Source organism: Capra hircus, chromosome 15 (genome assembly GCF_001704415.2).
Source record: "Capra hircus breed San Clemente chromosome 15, ASM170441v1, whole genome shotgun sequence".
In the NCBI taxonomy this organism is placed as follows: Eukaryota; Metazoa; Chordata; class Mammalia; order Artiodactyla; family Bovidae; genus Capra; species Capra hircus.
Genome location: NC_030822.1, coordinates 34,654,998 through 34,673,409, shown reverse-complemented (window position 1 = coordinate 34,673,409; position 18,412 = coordinate 34,654,998). Strand labels below are relative to the sequence as shown.

The window sequence follows — 18,412 nt, the reverse complement described above, 5'->3', positions numbered from 1 at the left end:
ACTGGCAGGCTCTCCCCTGGCCTGTGTCCACCAGCTGAAGTAAGTGAATGTGGACAGTCTGTCTTATTAGGTCACGTTGGAGAAAATGGCTCAACAAATCTGAAATCACTCAGGGTGGTCAGTCAGAGGGGTGATCACAGAGTGGGTGGTTCATTGACACAGACATTCAGAAGCTGGATGCCATATGGCTAAAATGAGACTTTTCCTAAATAGGTTGAAAAAAGAGGAAACTGTAGGAGGGTTATTTGTTGGACAATGGCATCTAATGCTGTTTATCATATAATCCTTAGAGTCTTATAAAATGAAGCAGGCAAATTAGTTTGATGGCTAATTTTGTGTGTTAACACTGACTGGTCATTTGTGTCAGACATTGTTTCTGGGTGTGTCTGTGTGGGTGTCATTTCCAGATGCGAACAGAATTAGATCTGTGGACTCAGTAGGCTACCTTCCCCAGGGTGGGTGAATATTATCATTCAATTTGTTGAGGGACCTGAAAAGAACAAACATGTGGAAGAAGGAAGAATTTGCTCTTCCTGTTCCTGCCTGCATGCTTGAGCTGAGATGCAGCTTTTCCATGGTCTTCAGACTAGACTGTACTGTGGCCCCAAGCTTCAGACTTGGACTGAGTTACATAGATTTCCAGTCTGCAGATGACAGGACTGGGATTTCTCAAAGTCTATAATTATGTGAGCCAATTCCTTATAATTAAGCACTTTCAAATAAATATTTATGATGAAAATAGATAGATATATAGATACATATTCTACTTCTCTGAAGTACCCTGACTAATACAGTGAAGAAATAATTCTGTGTTTTTTCTTCGGAGAGACAAACTGTAATAATGATAATGATACAGATCAACAGCAATTTCAAAACACATGAGCCAAAGAGTGTTATTTTTCGGGTTTGTGTGTGTGTGTCTGATATGGAGTTGTATGAACTGTTTAAAAATTTTGAACACTCAGTTCAGTTCAGTCAGTTGCTCAGTTGTGTCCAACTCTTTGAGACCCCATGGACTGCAGCACGCCAGTTCAAGGTCCATCAAAATTCCAAAAACTTACTCAAACTCATGTCCATCGAGTCAGTGATTCCATCCAACCATCTCATCCTCTGTTGCCCCCTTCTCCTCTTTCCTTCATCTTTGCCAGCATTAGGGTCTTTTCAAATGAGTCAGCTCTTCACATTAAGTGGCCAAAATATTGGAGTTTCAGCTTCAACATTGGTCCTTCCAATGAATATTCAAGACTGATTGCCATTAGGATTGACCGGGTTGATCTCTTTGCAGTCCAAGGGACTGTCAAGAGTTTTCTCCAACACCACAGTTCAAAAGCATCAATTCTTCTGTGCTCAGCTTTTTTTATAGTCCAACTCTCACATGCATACATGACTACTGGAAAAACCATAGCCTTGACTAGACAGAGCTTTGTTGACAAAGCAATGTCTCTGCTTTTTAATATGCTGTCTAGATTGGTCATAACTTTCCTTCCAAAGAGTAACCGTCTTTTACTTTCATGGCTGCAATAACCATCTGCAGTGATTTTGGAGTCCCAAAAAATAAAGTCAGCCACTGTTTCCACTGTTTCCCCATCTATCTGCCATGAGGTGATGGGACCAGATGCCATGATTTTAATTTTCTGAATGTTGAGTTTTAAGCCAGCTTTTTCACTCTCCTGTTTCACTTTCATCAAGAGGATTTTCAGTTCTTCTTCACTTTCTGCCATAAGGGTGGTATCATCTGCATATCTGAGATTATTGATATTTTTCCCGGCAATCTTGATTCCAGCTTGTGCTTCATCCAGCCTGGCATTTCGCATGATGTACTCTGAATATAAGTTAAATAAACAGGGTGACAATATACAGCCTTGATATACTCATTTCCCAATTTGGAACCAGTCTATTGTTCCATGTCCAGTTCTAACTATTGATTTTTGACCTACATATACATTTCTCAGTAGGCAGGTCCAGCAGTCTGGTATGCCCATCTCTTTAAGAATTTTCCACACTTTGTGATGATCCACACAGTCAAAGGCTTTGGCATAGTCAATAAAGCAGAAATAGGTGTTTTTCTGGAACTCTCTTGCTTTTTCAATGATCCAATGGATGTTGGCAATTTGATCGCTGGTTCCTCTGCCTGTTTTAAATCCAACTTGAACACCTGGAAATTCACGATTCACATACTGTTGAAGCCTGACTTGGAGAATTTTGAGCATTACTTTACTAGTGTGTGAGATGAGTGCAATTGTGTGGTAGTTTGAACATTCTTTGGCATTGTCTTTCTTTGGGATTGGAATGAAAACGGATCTTTTCCAATTCTGTGGCCACTGCTGAGTTTTCCAAATTTGTTGGCTTTTTGAGTGCAGCACTTTAACAGCATCATCTTTTAGGATTTGAAATAGCTCAACTGGAATTCTATCACCTTCACTAGCTTTGTTCACAGTGATACTTCCTAATGCCCACTTGACTTTGCATTCCAGGATTTGGCTTTAGGTGAACAATCACACCACCATGTTTAGCTGGGTCATGAAGATCTTTTTTGCATAGTTCTTCTGTGTATTCTTGCCACTTCTTCTTAATATCTTCTGCTTCTGTTAGGTCCATACCATTTCTGTCCTTTATTTGCATGTGTCCATATTTGCATGAAGTGTTCCCTTGGTATCTCTAATTTTCTTGAAGAGATCTCTCGTCTTTCCCATTCTATTGTTTTCCTCTATTTCTTTGCATTGATCACTGAGGAAGGCTTTCTTACCCCTCCTTGCTATTCTTTGGAACTCTGCATTCAAATGGATGTATCTTTCCTTTTCTCCTTTGCCTTTTGCTTCTCTTCTTTTCTCAGCTATTTGTAAGGCCTCCTCAGGCAACCATTTTGCCTTTTTGTGTTTCTTTTTCTTGGGGATGGTCTTGATCACTGCCTCCTGTACAATGTCATGAACCTCCATCCATAGTTCTGTTTTATCAATGCATTCTGTTTCTAAAGCAGAGAAAGGATCATAATGTTAAAAATAAGCTAATATATATTCTGAAAATAACTTATTTCAGTTACAATGAGAAGGAAAAATAAAATGAGTAAACATTATATTAGATTACCTTTTGTGCTAAAAGTTACAGAAACAAACATTGTATTGTTTAATATGCAATACTAATTAGGTAAATTCCATATAACTTTTTTTGGTAGAAATAATATCCTAGATCTCATAGAATCTAGTTTACTTAATAACAGCAAGTATGTAGCAATACTGAAATTATAATAAAACTATAACTATAATCCCACAAACACAGACAGACACACACATAGGCCCGCATGCTTTTCTATGACACGCAGAGTTGAAATAGTCTTGACAGCATCACAATGGTGATCTAGGCTCTCAAAAATGTGGTGTCAGTAAAAATAATCTTTGTGTCCCTGAAAGCAGAGACCTGTTTAATGAGACACTGACACAGGTTATATTTTTTAGCATTTAATAGATCAAATATTTATTATTAAGTTGAGACACTTAAGATGCTTTATACTTAATATAATTTATCTTTTGATAATTTATGTATTGTACAGTTTTTATATCTATCAAGATTACATTCAGAAACTAAACGCAGCAATTAGTGATGTATTCTAGGTCACACTGCCAATATGTGAAGCGACAGGACTTGAAATAAGATACTCTGGGCATAAAACTTCCACTCTTAGCACGTATCATTTATGATGTTTTCTTGCGGGGAGCCAGCGTGAGGAACTCCGCCCATGGCAAAGGCCATGAGGAAGGAGGCTTCGGCATATGCAAAGGCAGGATCGAGCCTCAGGAAACCCCCTGTTCCCGAGCATCTACCCCCAAAACCAGAGTCTACCTATTTTACTGTTTCATGCTTTCACCTACACCTCTGACTTTATGGGGGGCTGTTCCCCACCGGTTCTCTCGGAGAAGGAGTAAACTTGCAGCTCCAGTCAATAAAAATTCCTGGGCGTGACAAGGGTGTCTCAGGTCAAACCTCTCTGCTGGCAGACTAGCTTGTGTGACAGGATTATCCATACTCCTGCCACTATGCACATGATTGTTTACTACCTGTCAACCATAAACAGCACAGAGAGTTTGGAGTATTTTGAAAATCTTAATTAGCATAAGGCTTTTCTCATTGTTGAGTCAATGATTGCCGCCAGGCCTCCATATCCTTAGGCACCTGGGAATATATTAATGTATTTGGAATATAGAAAAGGAAATATAGTAGTTTTTGATGTTAGCAATACTAGACTTTTGAGTTTTCTCTTTTGTTATAGATCACTGTACTTTGTTATAAATCACTGTGTCCTTGCTATGTAAAAATGCAACTTTATCACTATCTTAAGACTAAATAGATCTTAAGGGGAACATTGGTGAAGGGTTTTCATTTGTTGGGCTGATGTTTGCTGGTAAATCTCCATATTCCCTGCCCTTATAATGGATATAACTAGCATATAGGAGAAATAACTATTAACCTTTAAGATTAATCATGTTAACCTTAGGTTAAATAAATTCCTTTCTTAGTTATAACCCACTACATCCCCACTCTATAGGAATGCAACTTTATCTGCTACCTTCAGAGGGTGGCGCCTGGTTTAAGAAAAAACACCCTTGGAAAAAATAAGTTTTTTGGTTATCAGAAAGAAAGGATCATAAAATGTCAGCAGGCCTCATGGCCAGATGATGTAAAACCCCTAAGACCTTTTTTTATACATTTATATGAAGCACCTGATTTTGATAAAGGTGAGGGCTGCTGACCCCTACGTGACTTAAAAATTTCCATTTGTCTCTATGTGTAAAAAAAGGTATATAAGCAAACCTGAAAATAAAGAAAATGGATCAGTTTCTGGAAAGAATGATTCCCCTGTGTTGTTTCTTTCTTGCTCCCCGTTTGTCTGGCTGAATTCCCATCTGGAGCGTGAATGCTCACCACGTCTACTTACTTGCCCCGGCTTTTAAGTTCCAGGAGAGAAGGAGCCCAGGGAGGGGCACCTTCTGATATTCAAGTGGCGCCGGTGGCCCAACGTAGATGGTGCAAATTCCTTGTCTTGGAATTTTATTGGTATCCCACATAAACCAAGTTATTCAGCCTCTTTTTCTCCATTAATATTTCCTACTATGCTATCCGTTTCTAATCTCTCTAGATATCTGTAATTAAATAAGTTTTTTCCTAGGACGCCAACTCCATCCCCTCTTCGAATTACCCTGGATCCACCGGGGCTGGACGAATAAGGGGCATAATGAGAAAAGTGAGATACTGCTCAGTACTCATGCTTTAGTGAATGACTCCTATACTAGGTATGTCTTTGATAATATATCAAAAATTGTTGAAAAGCTTTCCTTTCTCTTTTTAGTCACTTATTAAGAAATGATTGTAAAAATTTGGCAGAGGTGGTCCCTTGATAAAATCGTAATTTATGGGGGCACCTATCATTTCTCTTGGGGTTGAAAATGGTGAATTAAGATGTTCCCTGCATGCAAACATAATATCAAGATAAACATGATAAAAGGCAAATCATAAACCCTATTGATGAATCATGAACAATCACACAGGAAAGACAAGAGGGTGCATGGAAAAAGGTAAGAATGGTGCAGGTAAGCTCCAATGTATTAGATGTACCCATAGTATGAGACACTACAGAGAAGTGAGTGTGAGAAGGTTCAAGAGTTTGGTGAGCACAGAGTCATGGGGGCATCACATTTCAGAGGACTTAAATATGGGTAATTCCAATAAGGGACAGATGAAGAGAATTTATAGATGAGAAGCCATGGTCTGTGATGTTTAGAAATAAAAGAGTTCCAGCATTATAGACTAGGAAAACTACAATACGACAGGCAGATACACTCAGGGAGAGGGTTAAAATCAAGGGATCTGAGGAGGAAGACTCATCAAAAGCATTATATATAGAATCATGAATTAACCCATTTTTAGTAGTCATTTTTAGGCTGGTATCTCGAGTAAACATTTTGACAATGTTCACTGATTCTAGGTGGACATGTTATGTTATTGATAGTTTTATGGAAGTTTTTACCATATGCCTCTATGTCCCATGTAAAATATGTTGAACCTGGACTAAATATAGACTAACTTTTGCTACCATAGGCCCTCAGGACCAGGTATGTTTCTCTGATACATTTACCTCCCAGTAACATCTCCCTGATGTGATAATTGGGGATCCTGCTGCTGCTGCTGCTGCTGCTGCTGCTGCTGCTGCTGCTGCTGCTGCGTCACTGCAGTTGTGTCCGACTCTGTGCGACCCCATAGACGGCAGGCCATCAGGCTCCCTCATCCCTGGGATTCTCCAGGCAAGAACACTGGAGTGGGTTATTATTTCCTTCTCCAATTCATGAAAGTGAAAAGTGAAAGTGAAGTCACTCTGTCATGTCTGACTCTTAGTGACCCCATGGACTGCAGCCTACCAGGCTCCTCCATCCATGGGATTTTCCAGGCAAGAGTACTGGAGTGGGGTGCCATTGCCTTCTCCGCTGGGGATCCTAGGGCACCATAATCTTCAAAGTCAACATTCTGAGATGCATTGCTTGCTTCCAAATTGCAGACACATCTCACTTGCATCCGATCCTCAGAAATGGCAACATTTGGATTACTTGTGAAAGAATTCAAGGTCACCTGAACTGTAGAAAAATTACAGGATAAGGTGAGGGCTATGATATCATTTGATTTGTGACATTGTAAAAGGGATCTATAGAATAACTTGCGTGAAAAAACATGTTTGTGTGTGTTGGGAGTAAAAACATGAGGCTTAAACTGAGATCTACAAGAAAATAAAAAATTCTAAAAGATGATGAAAATAGGTGGCTTGATGACACTGTAATGTCTCCTTACCCCAGCAGTGTTGCATATCTCTCACCTCTGAAATGATAACAATGCATAATATTAAATATAAGCAAAGGGGTCAGCAGTGAAATGTACTTTCTTTCAGATTATGGTAAGGATTACGCTTAGATAGTAAACCAGTGAAAGAGAGGATGAACCAAGTCCCTGCTCACTCCCCATAAATTTGACCACATCAACAGCACAAAGTATTTGGACTTCACTGACTCTATCCACACCTAGAAACTGGAGCCTTCTCGCCATTTTCCCTCCATCACAAGAATACCGCATACATTCAGTTGGGTAGCACTCCTTACTATTAAACGCTCGCAGTATCTCTCTCAGATCAGGAGCTTGAAACTCTCTTTTGTTCCTTGGAAAAAGTTTTTGGCTTCATCGCAATGAAGTTCTGGAGAAAATAAAAATTGACCCACACACGTCTACTTATCCCTCTAAAACCACTAACTTGCAAGGTTTTCACCCCTTTGGTGCACTAGAATGGTCATCCCTGGACACCCTGGGAGAGGATAGAGTGGATGACTGAATGTGCTCATGGCCACCTTCTTAGTTACACTGTCTTCCATGGGAAGGCCTTGTGATTCTGACTTGTCTTTTCCTCTCCGCAGCTGAGTTGACTGAAAAGGAATATTAAGGTGCTTATTGTTCTTGAGAGGAGCATGAGAAGGCACAAAGCCTTCTGCAGCATTGCTCTGAAAATAATTCATCAAGTTAATCATCGACATTTGTTCAAGGACTTTTATAAAAGAGTGTTCCAGGATGAGCACATAGGCCGCAGCTTGAAGCCTATTTGCGAGGAGAATGTTTATGGCAAAGGAGTTTACTGAATTTAGGGCTTAGAAATAATTAAAACAGTTAGAAGTTAAAGATTTAAGGAATGTTGTAAAGTTAGCATATTTTACTATAGCTTATAGAAGTTAGGAATTTTTTAGAGACACTATAGCTAGAAGCCTTTTTAAGAGATAGTGAGCTCAGGATGTTAGGGGCAAACAGGACTTAGGAAGATAAGTAGTAAACTGAGGAATGTAGCATGAGTTACAGTGTAATCACAAGTTAACTATAGGACACGTTCAGTTCAGTTCAGTTCAGTCGCTCAGTCGTGTCCGACTCTTTGCGACCCCATGAATCGCAGCACGCCAGGCCTCCCTGTCCATCACCAACTCCCGGAGTTCACTCAGACTCATGCCCATGGAGTCAGTGATGCCATCCAGCCATCTCATCCTCTGTCGTCCCCTTCTCCTCCTGACCCCAATCTCTCCCAGCATCAGAGTCTTTTCCAATGAGTGAACTCCTCGCATGAGGTGGCCAAAGTACTGGAGTTTCAGCTTTAGCATCATTCCTTCTAAAGAAATCCCAGGGCTGATCTCCTTCAGAATGGACTGGTTGGATCTCCTTGCAGTCCAAGGGACTCTCAAGAGTCTTCTCCAACACCACAGTTCAAAAGCATCAATTCTTCAGCGCTCAGCCTTCTTCACAGTCCAACTCTCACGTTAGAGGAGGTAGATAATAGATGATAAAGTTGATTCTGAGAGAATCACTGAAGCAGGAACTCTGAGGAGCAACAGTGATTTATGGAGATAATAAATGTGTGAGAGAGGGAACTGAAAATGTCAAACCTCTGGCCTAATGTTTTTGTCAAAGTATAAAAGAGAATCTTAAACTTGGAATAAACAGGCAGTCCATAGAAAAATGAGAGGCTGTCTCATTCACCGACACCATTCATGTCTTCAGGTTGAATCCCTGGCTGCTGGAGTTGGACTCTGGCAGTCTTGACTGTCAGAAGGAAAGGTTCTTCCTTCCAAAATGAAATCATTAACTAGTCCCTATCACTATTAGATTATATGAAATTACACAAAATAATACATTTATCAAAATAAATCATCCATACCTAAAAATTTTAACTTGTGGAAAAGTAACTGCATAAATATGTGTTCTGAGGGAGATTTCAGAAAGTGAGTTTGCAGAAGCTGGCTCCTGGGTGTTTGAGATATATTAGGTATGAGAACACACTGTCTAAAGAGTCCTCATGTCTTCAAAGGAGACTCCCTAATACGAAGGCCCTCAGAATGCCCTAAGATTTCACGATCGCTGGAAATAATTACAAACCCTGGGGAAAGAAGACAGTATGAATACTAAATGAAGAGTGGTCAGAATTTTATGTGTTTGTAAAGATCTTGATGCTGCCATGTAGGTGTGCAAATTCAAAGACAAGGATACTGTCTTTCTATTCTGGCTTCTAGAGTATGTGACCAAGATGGATCAATGATTTGTAGCAAGGCAAAATATTCCTTAAGATTCATGTTTGTTTTTGGAAATCCATATAGAAAGTTATAGAGGGATCTGATCTCTTCCATACCCAGGGGAAAATTTACATATAAAGAAACTGTCTCCAATTCTAGGTGTTTGGCAGATAAAAGAGATTCGACCTTTCCATAAGTCAAGCACATACTAAATATGGGAACCTGAGTTGCACAGTGACACAGAATGTGAATTAAATTTATGAAGTAATGGGGACTTGACACTCCAATGCTTTATTCCTAACAGTGACACTGACCTGAAACTTCTTACAACCAAATTTCTCTACTATAGTTTCTGATCCATTCTCAGTGTTTATAGCATAATCTAGCCATGATTTCTGAACAGAAGCTTAAAGTAAATCTATGCTCCGTTTTTGTGTCCTGAGCATGGTTTTATCTTAATTAACCATTAGATAACTCTAGTAGCTTTACGTAATGTTCTCAGTACAAAATGATCATCTCTGGTTTCCCATACTCACCTTTTCATGATGGCATTCACATCCTAGTGAGAAAAGAGAAAACATGAGTCAAGAAGTAATAGGTTCCCCACTTACAAAGCTTATTCTCATTCCCATCAGTCCTGATTGTGGGAATAGAGATGGTCTCTATGTAACAGCCAAAAAGTAAAAACAAGAGTGAAGCCAGTTGTTCCAGAAGACTCATGTGATATTGTCAAGTTTCCAAAAAAGATAAAACACCCCCAACACTGATGGAAGCAACAGGCTTCTAGTTATCTGGAAATTAGACATATTTATGGGAAAAACAAGAGACCTGGGATTCTGGTGACCCACGAGATGATTTGAAGAAATCGTGGTTCTTTCATTTATTCAACAAAACTGAAGTGATATACTATCATAGGCCAAGCATTAAACTAGGTTTTGGAGAATCAAACATGAAAATATAATCCAAATATTCCTCAAGTCATTTATATGGCTTTTGTTCAGGGTACAAGCAAACAAATGTATTAATGTAGGTGTTTTTAGGTCTCTCTCTTCTTATTTTACACACCACCTATTAGCGATGTCTTCCACTCCCTTAAATTCAGCATACACACATGAGCAGTTGGTTTCCAATTCTTTATTGTTATTCAACTTTGTCTTTTAAATGCATATTAATATATTCATTAGTAAATGAGCCACAGGAATCAGTAATTTTGAATGTCTAATATGTAACATTATTCATCAACCAAGCTGTCTCCTTTTTTACTCCTTGTTCATAATGTTACCAGTATGCACTCACTGCCCCAAAACTAGAGCATTTACCTGCACTTTAGCCTCTACTGAGTCTGTATAATCAGGTCCTTACTATTTTTTAGCCATCTAACCTTCTTATCACATTTAATGTTTTATTTCTTTGAACTGGTATGTACCACTGTATTTAATCTCTTTTGCTTCAGATTTATTTCCTCTTTGTCACCAAAAACTAGGACAACATCTCAGTCTCAAAGAAAAAAAAAATTCCCTCCTCATTATGGCTATTTTGTGTATGTGACAAAAATTAAATTAAACTAGAATAGAGAAAGAATCCCAGGTGGTATTAGTGGTAAGAATCTGCCTGCAATGTAGGAGACACAGAAGGCTAGGGTTCAATCCCAGGGTCAAAGATCCCCTGGAGAAGAATTGGTAACCCACTCCAGTATTCCTCCCTGGAGAATTTCATGGACAGAGGAGTCTGGCGAGCTACAATCCATGGGGTCCCAAAGAACCGGCATAACTTAGCACACACACAGCACAGACAAAGGATAAAGGGTGGGGTGGGAGAGATTGCAATTTTAATTCTAGTTTAATTTGAAACTCAAATATTGTCCTCAGAATCTGATTTGTGTCTTTCTCTAATTCTACTTATTCAATCTATATTGACTTTCTTCCTCAGTTTCTGAAAGAAACATAAACCTCTTGATTAAACTCTTGAAGTTCTCATCCAGTTATAGCAAAATATTTGAATGCCTTCAGCCCTTAGCCTACAGGATCAGATGCCAAAATTAAAAGCACCACTGTGTAGTTGCTGGAAGGAAATGAAGCCATGCTGCAGGAGTTTCTATTTTTACTGAAACTAAGTTGAAATTATTCTGAAGTAGAACAGGATAGGACAGGAAATATATTGAAATTACTGGAGCAACCCACCAAGTAAAAGCTAAAGAAATACAATGAGAAAATAGGAAAACAAAATTTTATACAATAAATATCTGTTTAACACAAAAGAAGGTAATTAAGGAGAAAACAGAAAAATGAAAACTACAGTAGCCCAATAGAAGGCAAACAGCAAAATACTAAATTTAAATATAAACATATCAATAATTGCATTAAATGTCATATATTAATGCCTCGATTGAAATTAGAAATTGTTGACCTGGATAACAAGCAAAATTTAAATACTGCTACTTATAAGAGACATAATCAAAGCACAAAAGGGCAAAGGTAAAAGAGATTACATGCAAGCAGTAATAAAAAACAGGTCAAACATTTATATTATTAGACAAGATAGACTTTAAGATAAATCTTATGAGAGAATGAGAGGGAAATGTTATGATAAAAAGTTCAGTACATTAAACAAATATACCAGTTATAAATGTAAATGCACCTAACAGCAGAGCTTCAAAGTATTCAAAGCAAAAATAAAACGAGAAGTACATGATTCCATAGTAACAGTTTCAGATTTCAATAGTTCAATCTCAATAATGAGAGGACAGCCTGTATGGAAAACCATCAAGACATGCACCATATTATCAACTAAACTGACCTAAGTAACAACTACAACCATATTACCCAATGAACGAGGAACACATCTTGTTTTTAAATTCATAACAAAAATTTTTCTGAACATCCAGTATCTTAGGTCATAAACAAATGTCAATAAACTTAAAAGTTTGAACTAATGAAAAGCATATTTCTCTGATTACCACAGAATTACAGCTGAAATCCAGAGAAGAAGTGAAATTAAAAAATGACCAAGTATTTTGTCATTAACAACACACTTTAAAATATCCAAGGTTTAACAAACAAACCAAAAAAGAAAACTGCAAAGAAAATTTGTGAATAACTTGAATTGAGTAACGATTAAAGCTAAACAATCAAAATGTATAAAATATAATTACTTAAATGCACTTATATCATTAAACACTACATCAGAAGAAATGGTCTCAAATCAGTGATCTAAGTTTCCAGTTCAAGAAACTAAGAAAGCAGAGTAAATTAAACTAGCACTCACACACACACACGGACAAATATATCTACACACACAGAGAGAAAACAGTAAATGTAAGAGTAGAAATAAATAAATCATAAAAGCTTTAAAATAGACAAAATAGCGAAACAGTTATGTTTTTTAAATCAATAAATTAACAAAGCATAACTAAACTGATCAAGAAAAAAGTGAAAAAGCAAATAACCAAAATCAGGCATAAAAGAGGAGACATTACTGTGAATATTATAGAAATTAAGGGGATAATAAAGAATTACTGTAACTAATTTTATGCCTACAAACCATACAACTTAGAATAGACAAATCCCCACAAAGAGATGCAAAAACTGACTCCAGGATTGTAAAAGATCTAAATAATTATAAAACAAGTAAAACATTTTAAACACTTTAAATAAGAAATAACCAGAGTGAGATAATTTCTCTAGTGAATTCCATTGAATACTTAAAGAATAAATAAGAATCTTTCAAAAATTTTCTTCAGAAACAGAGAAAGTGGGAAAAAATCTCAAGAGCTTGAGGAGAAAAAAAAGCCTCTTGATATCTGAAATGAATTTGTCTGCGGCAAAGCTGGAACATGTAGAGGGATCTGATAAATGCTTAATACCAGCTCACAGATAACAAACAGGAGCCTTTAGAAAACCATCAAACACAATGAATCTTCTCTCCACAAAGCTCTGCACTGAATATTTTATTCTTAAAAAAAATAAAAATTTCCCTTGTTATTCCTGCATTGACTTATTCTTACAGCCTCTGAAATAGATGCAGAGAAGGGGGACTGTAGGTTCCAAAGCAACCTTAGTGAGAACAGCAGAAAGACACAGCAACACAGAAGAGAAGGACATTTTCCTCATGTCTCAGATGCTGAGGCTTCTTCCCCAGTCTTACCTGCATCATCTCAGTGGTTGACCTCTGCAACTGATGCTCCACATGTGAGATGAGATTGCTCACCAACTGGTTCTGCTGGACTAGCTTATCCTCAGAGTCGGCCAGGTTACCCAGACCAGCTTCCTCCTCAGTCTTCAGGTTTTGCAGTTACTTCAGCTCCTCACTGTCCAGGATCTCTCTCAGTTTTTTAAACTCTGTCTAAATATTTTCTCTTTCATGCTGTATTTGATTCTACAGGAATGAGAGAGAGAGAGAGAGAGGAGGAGGAACATTTCTTGGGGAACATGACTTTTCCTGTTTTTTTTTCTCTCCATCACATTGCAAAATAATGGCCTCAAGTCTGCATTAGTGAGGTAAACTTTGAGTCCAAATGAAATTCTTGAGGGTATGACTCGGACATTACACAGCTGTCCAGGACACTTGTGCCTCCTTGGATTACTCCTGACCCCTTCCCTCCACCCTCTGCCAAAGAGTTGACACTGAGGACGAACCAAGAGCCATTGCCAGGTGTCTCCCCAAGACTAATAGACAGGACAGGAATGGATATGCAATTCCCTAATCATCCTCACAAGAGAGTCCCTCTGTATGAATACCTCCCTTCCGCTATCTGTGTTCATTTGTGATATATTCACTTTTCAGCACTCATTCCTATCAGGGAAAGGACAAAGAAAAATACAAGTCAAATGACACAGCTATCAGGGAACAAAGAGAAAGGCAGTTCCTTGTGACCAATCCAAAGTCTTGCCCAGATGTCTAACTCCTTCAAGAAGCATCTCCTCACACCTTCCAGGTAGAAATCTCTTCTTGAATTTCATCTTCCAGCATCTCAACTTTCTGCTGTTCCCCCTTTAGTCTCTCCAAAGATTCCTGGAGTTTCCCCTGTGAGAAAAAAATCACACTAGAGTCAATCTATGGGCTTTCTCACATCACTGTAGAGCATAAATGAGGAAAAATGAGTCTGATTTCCAAGGAGAATAGACTTTACAGAAACTGAGAGCAGCATTTAGAATCTGTGATTTGGAAAGAAAAAATTGAGGTAGGATATGTGTTCTTTATGACTCAAACAGTAAAAGTCACTATATACTTGCCAAGAGAAGATTGATTCCTTATACACAATGGAGTATTACTCAGCCGTTAAAAAGAATTCATTTGAATCAGTTCTGATGAGATGGATGAAACTGGAGCCAATTATACAGAGTGAAGTAAGCCAGAAAGAAAAACACCAATACAGTATACTAACACATATATATGGAATTTAGGAAGATGGCAATGACGACCCTGTATGCAAGACAGGAAAAAAGACACAGATGTGTATAACGGACTTTTGGACTCAGAGGGAGAGGGAGAGGGTGGGATGATTTGGGAGAATGGGAATTCTAACATATATACTGTCATGTAAGAATTGAATCGCCAGTCCATGTCTGACGTAGGGTGCAGCTTGCTTGGGGCAGGTGCATGGGGATGACCCAGAGAGATGTTGTGGGGAGGGAGGTGGGAGGGGGGTTCATGTTTGGGAACGCATGTAAGAATTAAAGATTTTAAAATTAAAAAAAAAAAATAAACTTTGCCTTGAAGAAAAAAAAAAAAAAAAGAAGAAACCTGATCCTGCAGCAGGGAAACATCTTACACATTAATCCAGCAAGAGTCTTAGTTATTCCTCCTGTTCAAAGGGGTAATGAGAGCTTCTCCTAGGTACCAGATCTCCATGTAGTAACACAAGGAACATGAATATCTACTTCTGGCTAAGAGTCTGCACATAGAGTTATAATGTTATAATTGGAGAAATGCACAGAAATGTTTCTCAGACATCAGAAGGTGGGCATAGGAAGAGAAGAGGTCATAGGCCTCAGGTTCTTGGTGTCCAGGTAATTAAACTCCAATGCAAAATAGACATTTCCCCTTAATTACCAGTTTCTTACTGGTCTTCCCTCTGTTATGGTCTCTTACCTGGTACTTTTGGACAACCTCCTCCATGAGGAATATGTGGTGACTTGAAACAGCTCACAAAGCCAGCAAATGACCTTCCCATTTTTCTCACAGAAGAGCAGGAGTTTCTCTTTTGCTACCCCAGGCTCACCTTGAAATCTCTGAACCTCTCTACTTATGTTAGCCAGGTGCCAATTAGGCCTCAGGTTCCCAAGCTCGTGACTGGTTCTACACACAGGGCAGCTACACGCTCTCTTTTGTCTGATCATGGACCCCTTGTTATTTACAGTGATGCAAGCTTGGCACAAAGTGTGACCACAGTTAAGGCTCAGGGGTTCTGTCAGAAGCTTCAGGCAAATGGGCAAGTCATTTCCTCCTGTAGGTTCACCAGTTTTCCTGAAGCTATGGTAACTTTTCCCCTGCTCCTACCTATCCTGACTTCTGAGGGCTTTCTTATACAGATCCTTGCATGATTGGGAAAGATAACTGGAGTAGAGTAAGAAAAGTAGAAATACATGGTACTTTGTTCAGTTCAGTTCAGTTCAGTTGCTCAGTCGTGTCTGACTCTTTGCGACCCCATGAATTGCAGCATGCCAGGCCTCCCTGTCCATCATCATCTCCCAGAGTCCACTCAAACTCATGTCCATCGAGTCAGTGATGCCATACAGCCATCTCATCCTCTGTTATCCCCTTTTCCTTCTGTCCCCAATCCCTCCCAGCATGAGTCTTTTCCAATGAGTCAAGTCTTCTCATGAGGTGGCCAAAGTACTGGAGTTTCAGCTTTAGCATCATTCCTTCAAAAGAACACCCAGGGCTGATCTCCATTAGAATGGACTGGTTGGATCTCCTTGCAGTCCAAGGGACTCTCAAGAGTCTTCTCCAACACCACAGTTCAAAAGCATCAATTCTTCGGCACTCAGCTTTCTTCACAGTCCAACTCTCGCATCCATATATGACTGCTGGAAAAACCGTAGCCTTGACTAAATGGACATTTGTTGGCAAAGCAATGTCTCTGCTTTTCAATATGCTATCTAAGTTGGCCATAACTTTCCTTCCAAGGAGTAAGTGTCTTTTAATTTCACGGCTGCAGTCACCATCTGCTGTTATTTTGGAGCCCAAAAAGATAAAGTCTGACACTGTTTCCACTGTTTCCCCATCTATTTCCCATGAAGTGATGGAACCAGATGCCATGATCTTCATTTTCTGAATGTTGAGCTTTAGGCCAACTTTTTCACTCTCCTCTTTCACTTTCATCAAGAGGCTTTTTAGTTCCTCTTCACTTTCTGCCATAAGGGTGGTGTCATCTGCATATCTGAGGTTCTTGATATTTCTCCCGGCAATCTTGATTCCAGCTTGTGCTTCTTCCAGCCCAGTGTTTCTCATGATGTACTCTGCATATAAGTTAAATAAGCAGGGTGACAATATACAGCCTTGACGTACTCCTTTTCCTACTTGGAACCAGTCTGTTCTTCCATGTCGAGTTTGAACTGTTGCTTTCTGACCTGCATACAGGTTTCTCAAGAGGCAGGTCAGGTGGTCTGGTATTCCCATCTCTAGTTGCTGCTTGTAAATCAAATACAGGCCAAGGTCAGGTTATTGAAGGATATAAAAAGAAACATTCAGAAACAAGGATCCCAGTGACAGGGCCAAAAAATCATTGTATAATAATGTTAAACACTTTACTATCAGTTCATGGTTCATATTATGTGACAAATTCCATCTATATCTGGTGCAGTGATTCTTGCTATTTAATTTTACTAAACAAAAGTTGTCCTAATACCTTTCCTACTAAGATACTTTATGACCCACCATCTTTTTCTTTCCCATGCCCAAGAAGCATGCTCAATATCAAAAAGTGGAAAATACTTAAAGCCTTTGGGCTTTTATATCCACTCTTCTCTCAGCATTGGATGCTGCCATTGATATTAGTATGACTCTGATATTTCGGTAAACTCTCTCCTCACCAGTCCATCCTAAAGGAAGTCAGTCCTAAATATTCACTGGAAAGACTGATGCTGAAGCTGAAGCTCCAATACTTTGGCCACCTGACATGACGAACTGACTGATTGGGAAAGACTCTGATGCTGGGAAATATTGAAGGCAGGAGGAGAAGGGGATGGCAGAGGATGAGGTGGTTGGACAGCATCACGGACTCTATGGCCATGAGTTTGAGCAAGCTCCAGGAGTTGGTGATGGACAGGGAAGCCTGGACTGCTGCAGTCCATGGGGTCACAAAGTCAGACACAACTGAGGGACTGACCTGACCTGAACTGAACTGAACTGAAACTCTCTCCTCACATATTCTCTCATCACAAAGACCTGCTCTAACAAAATTACTTACATTGTAACCATTGCCATCATTTGCTGTACATTTACAATGATTTCCGGGCTTCCCTGGCAGCTCAGCTGGTAAAGAATTCACCTGCAGTGCAAGACACCCTATTCAATTCCTAGGTAGGGAAGATCCCCTGGAGAAGGGATAGGCTACCCACTCCAGTATTCTTGGGCTTCCCTAGTGGCTCAGCTGGTAAAGAATCCACCTGCAACATGGGACACCTGGGTTCGATCCCTGGGTTGGGAAACTCCCTTGGAGAAGGGAATGGCTACCCACTCCAATGTTCTGACCAGAACATGACTGAGCAACTTTCACACACAATGATTTCCCACTGCATCATGACTAATATATGACAATGTGTTTGTATACATAAGAGAAAATTCTTTATCTGATGTATAAATGGAGATGATGACTTACAATGATCATGTAACTTCAATACACAAAATGAAGTTGAACCTACAGAGAACTTTCTCTTACCCCACTGAGTTAAAGAAAAGAAAAGAAAAGAAAAGAAAAGAAAAGAGATTTCATGAACCTAGTTAATACTTAAGAGCAATGGGTAGTATGGAAATGAAGATATGGAAACCAACTGGGAACTTCTGCAAAGTCTTGACTATGTAAACAGTGATTTCACCTTGACCTGAAAATATGTCAAAGATATTGATAGAAATCTAACTATGTATTGTATGAGGATGGTGGGGAAGGAGCTAGTATAAATAGATCCAGAGGATCACAGAAGTCAGATATTTAAAAGCATATAAACACTGATGAAATGAATATCAGTCCTGAGGAAAACACCCTCAAAATATTAGGCCAGATCATTCAACTAATTATTGCTGATGAAGAATTATGTGCTGGTAACAGGACTAATATCTATACAAAGTAAGATGAATCTAAAAAGAGGGCTTAAATCACTGTACACTTGACATTC

General features: G+C 39.0%; 1 pseudogene; it reads right to left on the bottom strand.

Moving 5' to 3' along the window:
- Positions 13,131-15,663, bottom strand: LOC102176543 (annotated as a pseudogene).